The sequence below is a fragment of the Lissotriton helveticus genome, chromosome 8, assembly GCF_964261635.1.
Source record: "Lissotriton helveticus chromosome 8, aLisHel1.1, whole genome shotgun sequence".
Taxonomy (NCBI): Eukaryota; Metazoa; Chordata; class Amphibia; order Caudata; family Salamandridae; genus Lissotriton; species Lissotriton helveticus.
In genome coordinates, this window is record NC_136069.1 from 340,276,469 (window position 1) to 340,288,598 (window position 12,130).

Here is a 12,130-nt window from a genome sequence, read left to right on the forward strand (position 1 = left end):
GATACAACACTCTCATGTTCTCGTGAACCACATATGTAGGCGCGCAATCATGCGTCCCCGTGGGATTACGACAAATCATAGTCCTGCATCGTGCTAGATCGTCCATCTCTTCATCTCCTTCTCCGCAAGGAGAATTGTTCAACAGGTGCAGGAGTCACACCCATTCCAACTTGTGGTGCAGTCCGGGGGGGGGGGGCGATCCATTCTACCCTAGGATTATGCTTACACTGCCTTCACCAATCCCCCTTACCAGACAACTGAGGACACAACCCCACCAACCTATTCCCCCCTTCCATGGTCCCTCCATTAACCCCACCTCCCCATCCCCTCAGACAGGTCGCTCTCCCTAACAGCGCACTTGTTGCACAATATCCATTCCTGTCACTTCATTGGATTCCCTATGGCAGTAGTCAATGTCCCATCTAGGAGGATGCTTCATAAAGGGGGGTGGTGATGGACAGAGTATCTGAATTAAGCAGAACACTCCTACCCAGTCAAAAGATCAGGGCTTGATCCATCACCGTTTTTTAGCTCACTGCACCATCCCAGTTCAGAACCTGGCTACATGCAAATTAGTCTGTCCCTGGCCCAGTGCATCATGGGAACAGGGCAGACCAAACTACCAAGCCAATTCTTTACTGGAAAGGAAACAAGCTTCCGGGGACCGGTTTCTGGCATTACACCCGTCTTCGGCCCGGCTTGCTTGAATCCTGATGGTGCAGTGAGCAAGGGACTCACATCTGAGCATACCCTTCCACGCTTGTGGTGGCCAAAACGATTCATAAAGGGGGGTGGTGATGGACAGAGTATCTGAATTAAGCAGAACACTCCTACCCAGTCAAAAGATCAGGGCTTGATCCATCACCGTTTTTTAGCTCACTGCACCATCCCAGTTCAGAACCTGGCTACATGCAAATTAGTCTGTCCCTGGCCCAGTGCATCATGGGAACAGGGCAGACCAAACTACCAAGCCAATTCTTTACTGGAAAGGAAACAAGCTTCCGGGGACCGGTTTCTGGCATTACAGCCGTCTTCGGCCCGGCTTGCTTGAATCCTGATGGTGCAGTGAGCAAGGGACTCACATCTGAGCATACCCTTCCACGCTTGTGGTGGCCAAAACGATTCATAAAGGGGGGTGGTGATGGACAGAGTATCTGAATTAAGCAGAACACTCCTACCCAGTCAAAAGATCAGGGCTTGATGCACCTACATCAGTCGTCCCCCCACCTACTGTTCCACCCTTTCACCTGTGGTTGTGTTCCCATGTAGTGAAGGGAGTCCCCCACACCCGGGGAGATCAGTCATAGTCATCAGTCAGGTTTTTAAGAAGATACACCATCGCCACCCAGGCTCTCGCCGTGTCCAGTAATCTATCATTGTCAGTTCTCCGAGCCATCTGAAGCCGGAGGGTCCCCTCGCAGTCCTCCCACTTTATAAGTTCCCGCAGCCATCGTGCAGTGTTGGGTGCAGTGACTGCCTTCCAATGACTAGTAATTTCCCTTTTAACTAGGACTAACCCCAAATCCAGGAATTTGCTGGTGGTTTTATTACGGAAAGTGTAGGGGAAGCAGTGTAACAGGCAAACATCTGGAGTTAGCTGCAGCTCCCATTCTGTCACCTCCTTCAGCCTGGTCAGGACCTCCCTTCAGAACCCTCAGAGTAGTAGGCAATCCCAGAACATGTGCATAAACGCTGCATTTTCCAGTCTGCATCGTGGGCAGGCAGTGTGGGAGCCGAAAAATTCATTGATTTTGTGAGGAGTGAGGTACGCCCGATGAAACACATGGAATTGTATTTGCAGGAATCTCGCATTCCGGGAACATTTCCATGCTCGTTCCAGCAGCATCTCCCACGGCTTTGCCTCCATTGGCGTCCGCAGGTCCGCTTCCCATTTAATGCGCAGCCCCTCTAAGGGAGCCCTGGACCCCTGAGTCAGTCTCCTATACAGACATGTAACCGCCTTAATCTTACCCATGGAGATTACACGTACTGGCAAGGGAGGAAGGTCTGTGGTTCCTCCATTCCTTTTTTCCAGTGTTGCCGCACAGAAGCCGTCAATGCCGCATGCAAAAGAAAATCCTGAGCAGGGAGTTCATGTCTCTCCATGAGGTCCTGAAATGGTAAGAGTGTACCAACCTCGTACAGATCCCCGATGGTGGAGATCCCCACTTCCTCCCATTCCCGCAGTCTCTGCCACGCACCGGAAGCTGGTGCAAAATCCTAGTTAGATGGTGAAGTTCCAAGTCCCTACCTCTCTTGTCCACCTCTACTCCCAGTTTCCCCGCCATCCACTGCGCGAACCATTGGAATTGGGCCGCATGATAATATGCCTTGAAATCAGGTACTGCAAAGCCCCCTTCTAATCAAGGGCACATCATAGTATTCAGAGCCACTCTACACCTCCCTGAGCCCCACAGTAAACTCGTAACAATTGAGCTTAATTGGGCAAAGTATTTCACAGGCACCCAAAGTGGTAGTGTACCAAAGTAGTAAAGCAGACGAGGCAGGGTTATCATTTTTAGCAATGCCACTCGTCCCGCAACCGATAAAGGTAGAGACCCCCAGAAATCAAAATTACTCTTGGTAGTTAGCAGAGCCCGCCCTATTTTGCCCTCAAATAAATCAGCACCCTCTGATAAATTCTGACCCCCAAATAAGGCAAGCATCTGCCTTCCCAGCGCCATCTAGCCCCTCAGGAAGATCGCCTCTACCCCCTCGTACCGGAAATAGACAAGTCTTAGTCCAATTGACTTTGAGTCCAGCCACTTGCCCCAGTCTCTCTAGCAGTTCCCGAGCACCCCGTAACTTGTCGGTAGCATTGGAAAGGAACATTAACAAATCAGCAGCATATAGAGCAATGTAGTGCATCTGACCATCCCCTCTAAGCCCCTGTAGTGCCTCCCCGTCCATGCACGGGCTGCCAGAGGCTCCATTGCCAGGGCGAACAGGAGGGGAGACAGTGGTTAGCCCTGTCTCGTCCCCCTACCTACATCACAAGCTGCAGAAATTGCCCCCCATAAAACTCAAATGGTCACCCATCAGTACTCGGCGTTTTAATCTTGGCCATACGCTTTATAGCTCCCCTGACCTCGCCCAACTCCACTGGTCAGCCCAGGCTCTCATCGTCTCCCGTCTAAATCTGAGGGAGATCTATATCTAGGAAGTCCCCTTCCTCCAGCTCTCTGGGGTCCAACCTGCTGCGATATAAAGTAGTGTAGTATTCCAGGAACTGCATGTTAATGGCCTGCTGTCCATAGTGTATTGTCCCCCCTTCTTCATGCAGTTCAAGAATCTGTGTGCCTCTGTACATCGGATTTGCCAACCAAGCTAGTAGCGCCCCAGATTTATCTGTTTCAGCATGCGCTCACATCACATATGCCCTGTAATCAAAGCACCTCAGCCTCTCTACTTGCGTTGCCAACTCTTCTTTCGCCCTCAACAGCTCTTCTTGTGTATTCTCCAGTCCAGGTCTCTCCCTTTCTTTCTCCCTGAGCCGCCACTCTGAATGCATCCTATTCAGTATGCAGAGTAGAGGATGTGTTGATGTTATGCTGAAAATATCCTCTATGGCAGTGCCTATGGTGGTTCGGAAGACCTGGTCTTCCAATACTTCCGTTCGGAGATGCCAACTAGGGATCACCGTTCTAAGTCTACCCAATTCAGGGACACCAAGAGAGGGTTATGATCAGACGTTGTCCTAGCCAGGTACTCACTCATCGTGATCGTTATGTGGACATCAGGGAACACAGTATAGCGTCCAGCCGGACGTGCAGCTCTTGTACAGCTGAAAAATAAGAGTAGTCTTGGTCCCCAGGGTGATGAGCCCTCCAGGTGTCTGTCAGTCCCCAGCGTTGTTGCCAGTCTCGTGTGGCCTCTGCAACCCTATTAGTGGGGGGTCAGAAAGCGAAGGATGAGAGCGATCCAGGTCTATGTCAGTCACGCAATTGAAGTCCCCCCCACCCCCCCAGAAGAACAAGACCCGTTAACTCCCCCATCAATTTCTGGGATAGCTGTGCAAAAAAGGTAGTCTGTTCAACATTGGGGGCATATATGCTTCCTAGTGTGATGTCCCGCCCATCAAGCCGACCCGTTACCACCGTGAATCTGCCATCTGTATCAATTACCTGCCTAACACATTGGAATGGTACCCCTGCCCGCACCCATATTAAGGTTCTCCTGGCGTAGGCCAAGTAGGTAGTGTGGAACATCTGCCCCCTCCAATGACGCTGCAGTGCTACCCCCTCCTGCCTTTGTCAAGTGGGTTTCTTGTAGTAGTGCAATTTGCACTCCTCTCCGTACTAGGTAGGCATGTATTTTGTGTCGCCGACACATAGTGTGCCTCCCCCTTACATTCCAAGACATAGCTTTAAGTCCTATGGAGGTGCCCAAGGATTCAACTCGTGCAACCTCTCTTCTAAAATCCCCCTAGCGGCATGTCTGACCCTCCCCCATCCCTCCCAAACTTCATACTTTACCCAACTCCCACACCCCAGGACAGGCACACAAGAACAAGTCCCCATCCAAACCAAGGTATTCATACAAAGAACCGTAACAAGGAGGTAGCGTGTGACTCGCGCACATTGCCCCCAGAATCCCCCCGACTCCCACCTCCTTGGGAACATATACTGCCAATCGGGCCCCCGGCATTCTTGTTGGGTCATCTCCCGCCGTGCTGCCCCGCATCAAACCGGCCCCTGGGCCCAGCAATTTCAACAGACATCTTACCAGTTTTCCTGCATACCCTCTGCAGCCCCATCACCCAAACATCCCATCTGCTGTCTCCGGAGTGACGTCCGGCATTTCCATGTCCGAGAGTCCTTGGGAGCTACCTGATCTCGGGCTCTCTGTTCTGCTCTTCTCAGTGTCCGCATCATTAATAGCCGGACTAACCACGCCCTGGCTGATGGCCACCACTGCTTGAACTGCACTGTCTCGCTCCTGGCGCCAATCCACTGGAGAGGTAGGCCTCTGCTTCGATGGTGTGCCAACCAGCCGTCCTCGGGGTGAGGATGTCTGAGGTATGCATGCAGCCGCGCCACCGCGACCCTTCAGCCAGTCCCATGCTGCCTGCTGCGTAAGAAAGAAGTGTGCCTCCTCATCTGCAGTCACCCGCAGACGAGCTGGAAATAGCATAGAGTAAGGGAGATGGAGCAGACGCAGCTTTCGTTTAACAGCCAGAAAGGATAATCTTTGACGCTGGACCTCCCTGGTATAGTCTGGGAATATCAGCACCTTGCTGTTCCCTATCTGCAGATTCTGTTGCTCTCGGGCCCTCTGTAGTATAAAGTCCCTGTCACGATAATGTAACAGTCTCACCACCATTGGTTGAGGTGGAGCTCCAGGTTTAGGCGGGCTAGCCGGGACCCTGTGTGCACGCTCCAGCGTATAAAATGGTGGTGAGACTGTTACATTCTACCTCCGTTTTCAGCCATGTTTCCGGACCGCATCCGCCCCCTCTTCACGCTCCGGGACTCCCACTATGCGGAGATTGTTGCGCCATGAGCGCCCTTCCCTGGCCTCTGCACTTACTTCCAGCACTTTGACACTATGCGTCACATCATGCAGAGATTGTTGCAGGGCAGCCACGGTATCCGGGATGTCTTTCATGCTGGTTTCGTTGGTCGCCACTCTCTCATTGAGCTTCCGGTGATCGTCCTTCAGTAGGGTGAGATCTGAGCCAATGGCGTCCATCCTCTTCTCTAGTGCCTCCCGCGAGGCCAAGATGGCCTGCATAATGTCTCCCAGTGTAGGGTCCCCAGACTGTCCCGGGAGCGTCACTATCCTCATGTTCCGTGTGCTGCGCCGACTTGTCCAACCGCAGCACCTCAAACCCCTTTTTCATTGATAACCTGCCCATTGTGACAGCCGTGCGCAGCTGCAGCCAGAAGCGTCAGGGGAGTCCAAGGTCCCAGTCCGCCTCAGCAAGGCAGCGCAGTTTCCTGTTTCCTCTCCGGAGACTGCTCCCTCAGACACCTCTCCGACCTTGTACTGCGTCGATCCGTCTGCCACCTTTTCATGTCAACCAGGTCCTTCTGTCCTCCGTAGTTTTGTGATGTGCCCCCATCACCAATGCAGGGCTCCAAGGACAAGATCTCCACTCCTGCAGTAGCTCTCCGGGTTCTGTGCTTTCCCCCATAGGTGCATTCAGTAAAGCCTGCCAGGTCAGTGATCGTAATCCAACCTCCTCCTGCCAGCTGTGTGTTAACACCCCTCAGAGAAGACTCGTGTTGTGGGGCTGCCGGACACCAATCAGTGAATCTCTATGTAGTGTCTCCGGTATGCAGCCTGCAATGCTGTAGCCTGTCTCGCCGCTTGTCTGATCCCACCGCAGATCCACCCCAGAAACAACAGCACCGGGGTGTACCTCCAGCACTGTGCAGGACCCACCTTCCCCCAGGCTGCAGGGGCTCTGTGTGATCGCCCTCCAGCATAACCAGTCAAGGTGTTATGTGGGAATCTAGGACCCTAGTGTAATTTTTCCCGATTCTTGCCCATATATAGGTATAATTCACCCAGTCCTTATATAGGCATAAAGAATCATTGCCCTATTTAGTTATAGCCTGTGCAACCCTAATATGGCATGGCTACTTCCACTAAACTCCGAGAATCCACATTGATTTTGTGGTAAAACCAGCCTTCAGCAGTCAGGAACTTCCCCCTGCTTGAATACTAATTTATCCAAGAAATCCGGGAGTTTTCAAGGAACGGAGGCACTAGTGACGATATTATGTCCAATCTTACGTAAAACTCTGCTCCTTCAGGGGTATAAATATGCCTACATTTGCTCAATCAAACACACGGTGGTTCAGGAGCAGATCGACTAACTACTTGCCCGACGCCCTGCTGCTGCAAGTGCTGAAGGAAGCCGACCCTCCAACTGACGCACTAAGAAGACGCTGTCTTTTCTCTTGCCGAGAAATTTAGCTCCGGTGTTTCCAGGCTTCCCTTGTGGGTTGCTGGGAGAGCGAGTCCCGAGAGAGAGATACCAGCCCTCTATCATCCTAAAGCCAAGGTACGGAGCTGATTAGATCCCTAGAGAATTCTTGAACAGATTCTTGGCAGAGAAATACTAAAACTTAAACTACTCCTCACTTACTTCTTCCCTTGTACTAGGCTTAGGTTAGGTACACCGGGGTAGGCGTATGTTAGAAGCACCTGTTGAGTACTTTTAGCCACTCTTTTATTATTGTATGTATTTTATGCATTTTATGTATTCTATGTTTATGGCTTAGAAACCCTATCATGCTCTTACAGTACTATTTTATAATACTATTCGTATTATATGCATTGTACTTCTTAACTAGCCATTCAATTGTAGCAGTGCATTTCTTATGCTTAAGAAATAAGACTGTTCAATAAATACTTTTATTGAAAACGCCCGTCTCTCTATTTCTAAGGAATTCTGGTGAAACGAAGCATGCACATCTGAGTGAGTGAAAAAGCCGTCTATTGTTTCCGCTTCTCTAGAGATACGTTTCATTCTGGGGAAACAAAGTTGTCATGTTATTTGGTTGTCAGAGACTAATCCCTTCTTGTTTATTCGAGAAAGTTTCTAGTGACCTCTGAGCTAGCTGGCACTCACAATTAAGTCTAATATATTCGGCAGAGACCTAGTCGACCTAAGTCCTACGTCTAAGCTGCAGGGTATATTATTCCAATGCGCAGGGCCTATTGGGAATATAGGAACTACACTACAAAGGGATCTCCCAGCCAGTCTTTCCAGGCTCTTCTTCGCTGCCGCAGTCTACCCGCCAAGTATTGTGCAGGTGAGTTCCAACTTATTCTCCCTCTCCGCCGCCCGAGCTGAGCAGCTTTTTGGGACCTCGCGCACCTCAGGAGTGGCGATCTACACTGCCGATCATGGCCGCCATTATATCCCTCTCTGCCGCAGATAGACTCAGGTGCAGGAGATAGCACCACCAGATTTGCCCAGATGTCCAGGGTTCAGTGGGGGCGATGTGTCGCTGGAGCGAAGCGGGAGCCAAGAGCACCCCCCACCACACAGCCTCGGAGTGGCCTGCGGCAGAAGCTCAGGAGGCGAGATGCAGTCCGGGGCCTCGAGCTCCGCTCCCCCCTCTCAACTCCGGACCACTCTCCAGCCCGCTCCGGTCCGCCCCGGTCCTCTTTCCAGTCACCAGACACCGATCTCCGGTCCGGTCTCTAGGGCTCCGCAAGCACAAGTGTGAGCCTCTCAGATCGGCTAGCTGAGTGAAAATCCACGGCGAGTCTCAAACTACTGGCGCCGACTGTGTCTCGGGCACCGCCATTTTGTAGTCAGGCAACCGAGGCCCACCAGCCACAGCATATCTGCCCACTCCTGCTGCTTCTTAATGCCTCCTTACTTCGGGTGTCCAGGCAAGTCGCAACCTCTTCTTGGACAGTTTCAATTAGGGGCGGAGACGCTCCCGGGGCACCCGCTGTCAGATGCAGCCGTCTTCACAGTCAGGCGTCTGTTCTGCCACACGGGGTCGCCATTTTAGGTCTCGTCTCGGTGGCCTGCGGCAATAAAGGAAAAACTCGTTCTTCTTTCCTGCCGCCCTCGCCGACGTCCCGATCACATATCAAAATGGGCACCGGCTATTCCGCCACTAAATGCAGTGCTGGGGCGCCAGATTAATTGTCAGGATCAGGTGGTATGGAGGGCGGCCGCGGAGGAGCTCTGGGATCCACTTCAGCTCACATCTGCGCTTAAGCCACGCCCCATAACATTTTATTTTATTGAGCAGAATTAAAACTTACAATGAGTAAGTTTGACAATACAAGCAGTTATTATTAGTTTGTACAACTGAAATTCAATATATCATCTTAACTTATAGCTGAAATCCATTTCCCTCCTTCCTCATCGCCTACAGATATATCTCCTGTACATATCAAAAAAGGTGCAATGTGCAAATAATGAATAATAAAGTGCTGTGCAGAACCATTTTACCATAATCAAGTTATTATATTCAATCTTACTAAGGGGGGGGGGGCTAGTCCCTCGCATTCAAAATACATAGACTAAAGTGCAGGGCATAGTGACTTTTACATAATAAAACACAATTATTCCGCTAACACACTTAACTCTTCCCACTTTGATCTAAAACACTGAGCCTTTTACTTCCTATCTTGTACATAAATTTCCAAACTGCAAGACTTTCCTAATGGCCCCTATCCTTTTTGCATAAATTTCCTCGAAAGTTTTAGTACGTTGCATTTTTCTATACCAATCTAGGTGGATTGTGATTTCCGTTGTCCTCTAGTTCTGGAAGTACTGGAAGATCAAGGAGCGAGCCACCAAAGCAGAAATCGCTATAACCGCTTTCTCTCCTATGGAGATTGGGGTATTTGATCTTTGCCTTACAAACCCAAACAATGTGATCTCTGGTTCCGGTTTTAGTTTTCTCCGTAGACTTTCATTAAAAGCAGAGAACACTTCTTCCCAAAACTGGGTTAAAGATGAACATATAAAGAAAATATGTATCCAGCCCCCCAGCCCCCTTTGTTGACAACAAAAACACGTGTCCTCTACCTCTGGATACATCCTATGTAAGGCCCTTTGTGTATTATAAGACATTCAGCAGGATAAAAATGCCATTCTTTTAAAATTAGCAGCTCTTAATGATTTATTACCATACAGTGAAATCTCCTGCCACTTTAGTTCTGAAACAATACATTGAGTTTCTTTGGAGATTTTATCTAGAATCTTGTTACTACAGGGCTTTCCCTTTGGTCTCGCAATAATCTATACCAATTTCTGACACCCCTTAATTTAGATCTAAAAAGAGCTGGCAATAGGGAGACTGAAGCACTCGACAGACAACAACATTTTTTCACAAATTGAGTAATATGGAGAAAGCCAAAAAAATACAAGTTACAGCTGGTTCCACATCTAGCCAGATCTCCTGCCATTTTATGCATCTTCCCTCAACCAAAAATTACATAATTCCTTAAAGCCTTTTTATTTTCCCAATATGTTATCTGATTGTTTCTGATATAAAGTCCCATTGTTTTAGACTCTGAAGGTTTCAAAAACTCATACCCCCCTTTATTTGCCTTTGTATGATAAAATGAACGTATTCTTTCCCCGAACCCCTGCAGTGTCTTATAACTAGTCTTTTTCGGAAGTTTGGTCGTTTTAATAAAAACTGGAGTGTACGATTCTGCTTCCAGCACCATCTTATCCATAAAAAAGCTATCCAAAGATTCCTTACCATCTAGCATTCTAACTATTAAATCCACCAGAGTTGCCTCATAGTAAGTTCATATCTCTGGTCGCTCCACCTACCGCACGGCCCCTGTGTGTCCTAGGTCTCCACTGCTGCTCCTGTTCTCTGCCGCCGCTGCCTGCAGGGACTCCGCCCTCAGGCCTTCCCCCTAGCCGCCACCTCCGCTCTTCTTCCCGCCGTTTCTGCATTTCCCGACCCCCGCCGCTGCTCCCCTGCGGCCCCGCCCCCTTCCTCGTCCCCGATCCCCATTCGCTGCCCCGCTCCCGCCTCCCAGCTGCTCCTCCCTCCCAGTGGGCCACATATAGCTGGGACCGCACGGCAGTGAGCTGTGACCCCTCCAGTTCGCTCCACCTCCGCACGGCCCCCGTGTGTCCTAGGTCTCCACTGCTGCTCCTGTTCCCTGCTGCCGCTGCCTGCAGGGACTCCGCCCTCAGGCCTTCCCCCTAGCCGCCACCTCCGCTCTTCTTCCCGCCGTTTCTGCATTTCCCGACCCCCGCCGCTGCTCCCCTGCGGCCCGGCCCCCTTCCTTGTCCCCGATTCCCAATCGCCGCCCCGCTCCTGCCTCCCAGCTGCTCCTCCCTCCTCCCGCCCCGAAGGCGCGCCAAAGGCAAGCCCGTCTGCGCCCGTCCGCGCCTGGACCGCGCCCAGCGCTAGACCCCTTGGCCCCCGCAGAGGCCAGCCAACCCGCCGGACTTACGACGCCGCCACCCTCAATGCACTCAACACCGGCCGGATCCCCGGCTGCCACCGAGCCACCCCAAGACGCACCCACGGACCCTTCACCTGCCAATCCTGCAAGTTCTCCTGCATCCGGACCTGTACCGCACCCGCAAAGCCAAGCACCAGCAGCAACCACCTGAAGTGCATCCTGCTCAACACCCGCTCCGTCCACAGACAGGCCATTGAACTCTGGAACCTGCTCGACACCTCATCTCCAGACGTCGCCTTCCTCACGGAAACCTGGATGAACACCTCCTCAGCGCCCGACATCGCCATCGCCATTCCGGACGGATACAAGATCACCCGGAGGGACCGCGTCAACCAGACAGGTGGAGGCATCGCCATCGTCCACAAGAACACCATCCGCATCACAACCAACTTCGATGACACCCTCACAGCCGCCGAACAACTTCACTTCCAGATACACACCGACCCCAAGACCACACTCAGAGGCACCCTCATCTACAGACCCCCAGGACCCCGCACACAATTCAGCGAAGACATCGCGGACTTCATCAGCCCTCACGCCCTCCCCTCCGCTGACTACATTCTCCTAGGGGACCTCAACTTCCACCTGGAGAACAACAACGACAACAACACCACCACCCTGCTGGACAACCTCGCCAACGTCGGACTCAAGCAACTAGTGAACACCCCCACCCACTACGCCGGACACACGCTTGACCCAGTCTTCTCCTCCAGCAAGTACATCTCCTTCAGCCACTCCACCGGACTCCACTGGACAGACCACAGCTGCGTCCACTTCACCTTCAGAAGGACCACGACTCACCACCACCCGCAACAGGTTCCCCGCAGGAGCTGGAACAGGATCACCATCGACCAGCTCACCACATCACTGAGCCAGAACCCTCCCGCCAGCTCAACGGACCCCAACCAAGCAGCCAACAACCTCACTCAGTGGATCACCAACTGCGCTGACGACCTCGCACCTATGAAAAACCATCCCAGCAGGCCCGGCAGCAAGAAAGCCTACTGGTTCAATGACGACCTCAAGAACTCCAAGAAGAACTGCCGTACCCACGAGAAAACCTGGCGAAAAAACCCAACTACAGACAACATGACCGCCCTCAAGCACGGAGTTGGCCTATCGGCTAGGGCGCTCGACCTCGGGCCTGGGGATCTGGGTTCGAGTCTCGGTAACAACGCCAAAAACCTCCTGTGATTCTGGGCAAATCACTTAA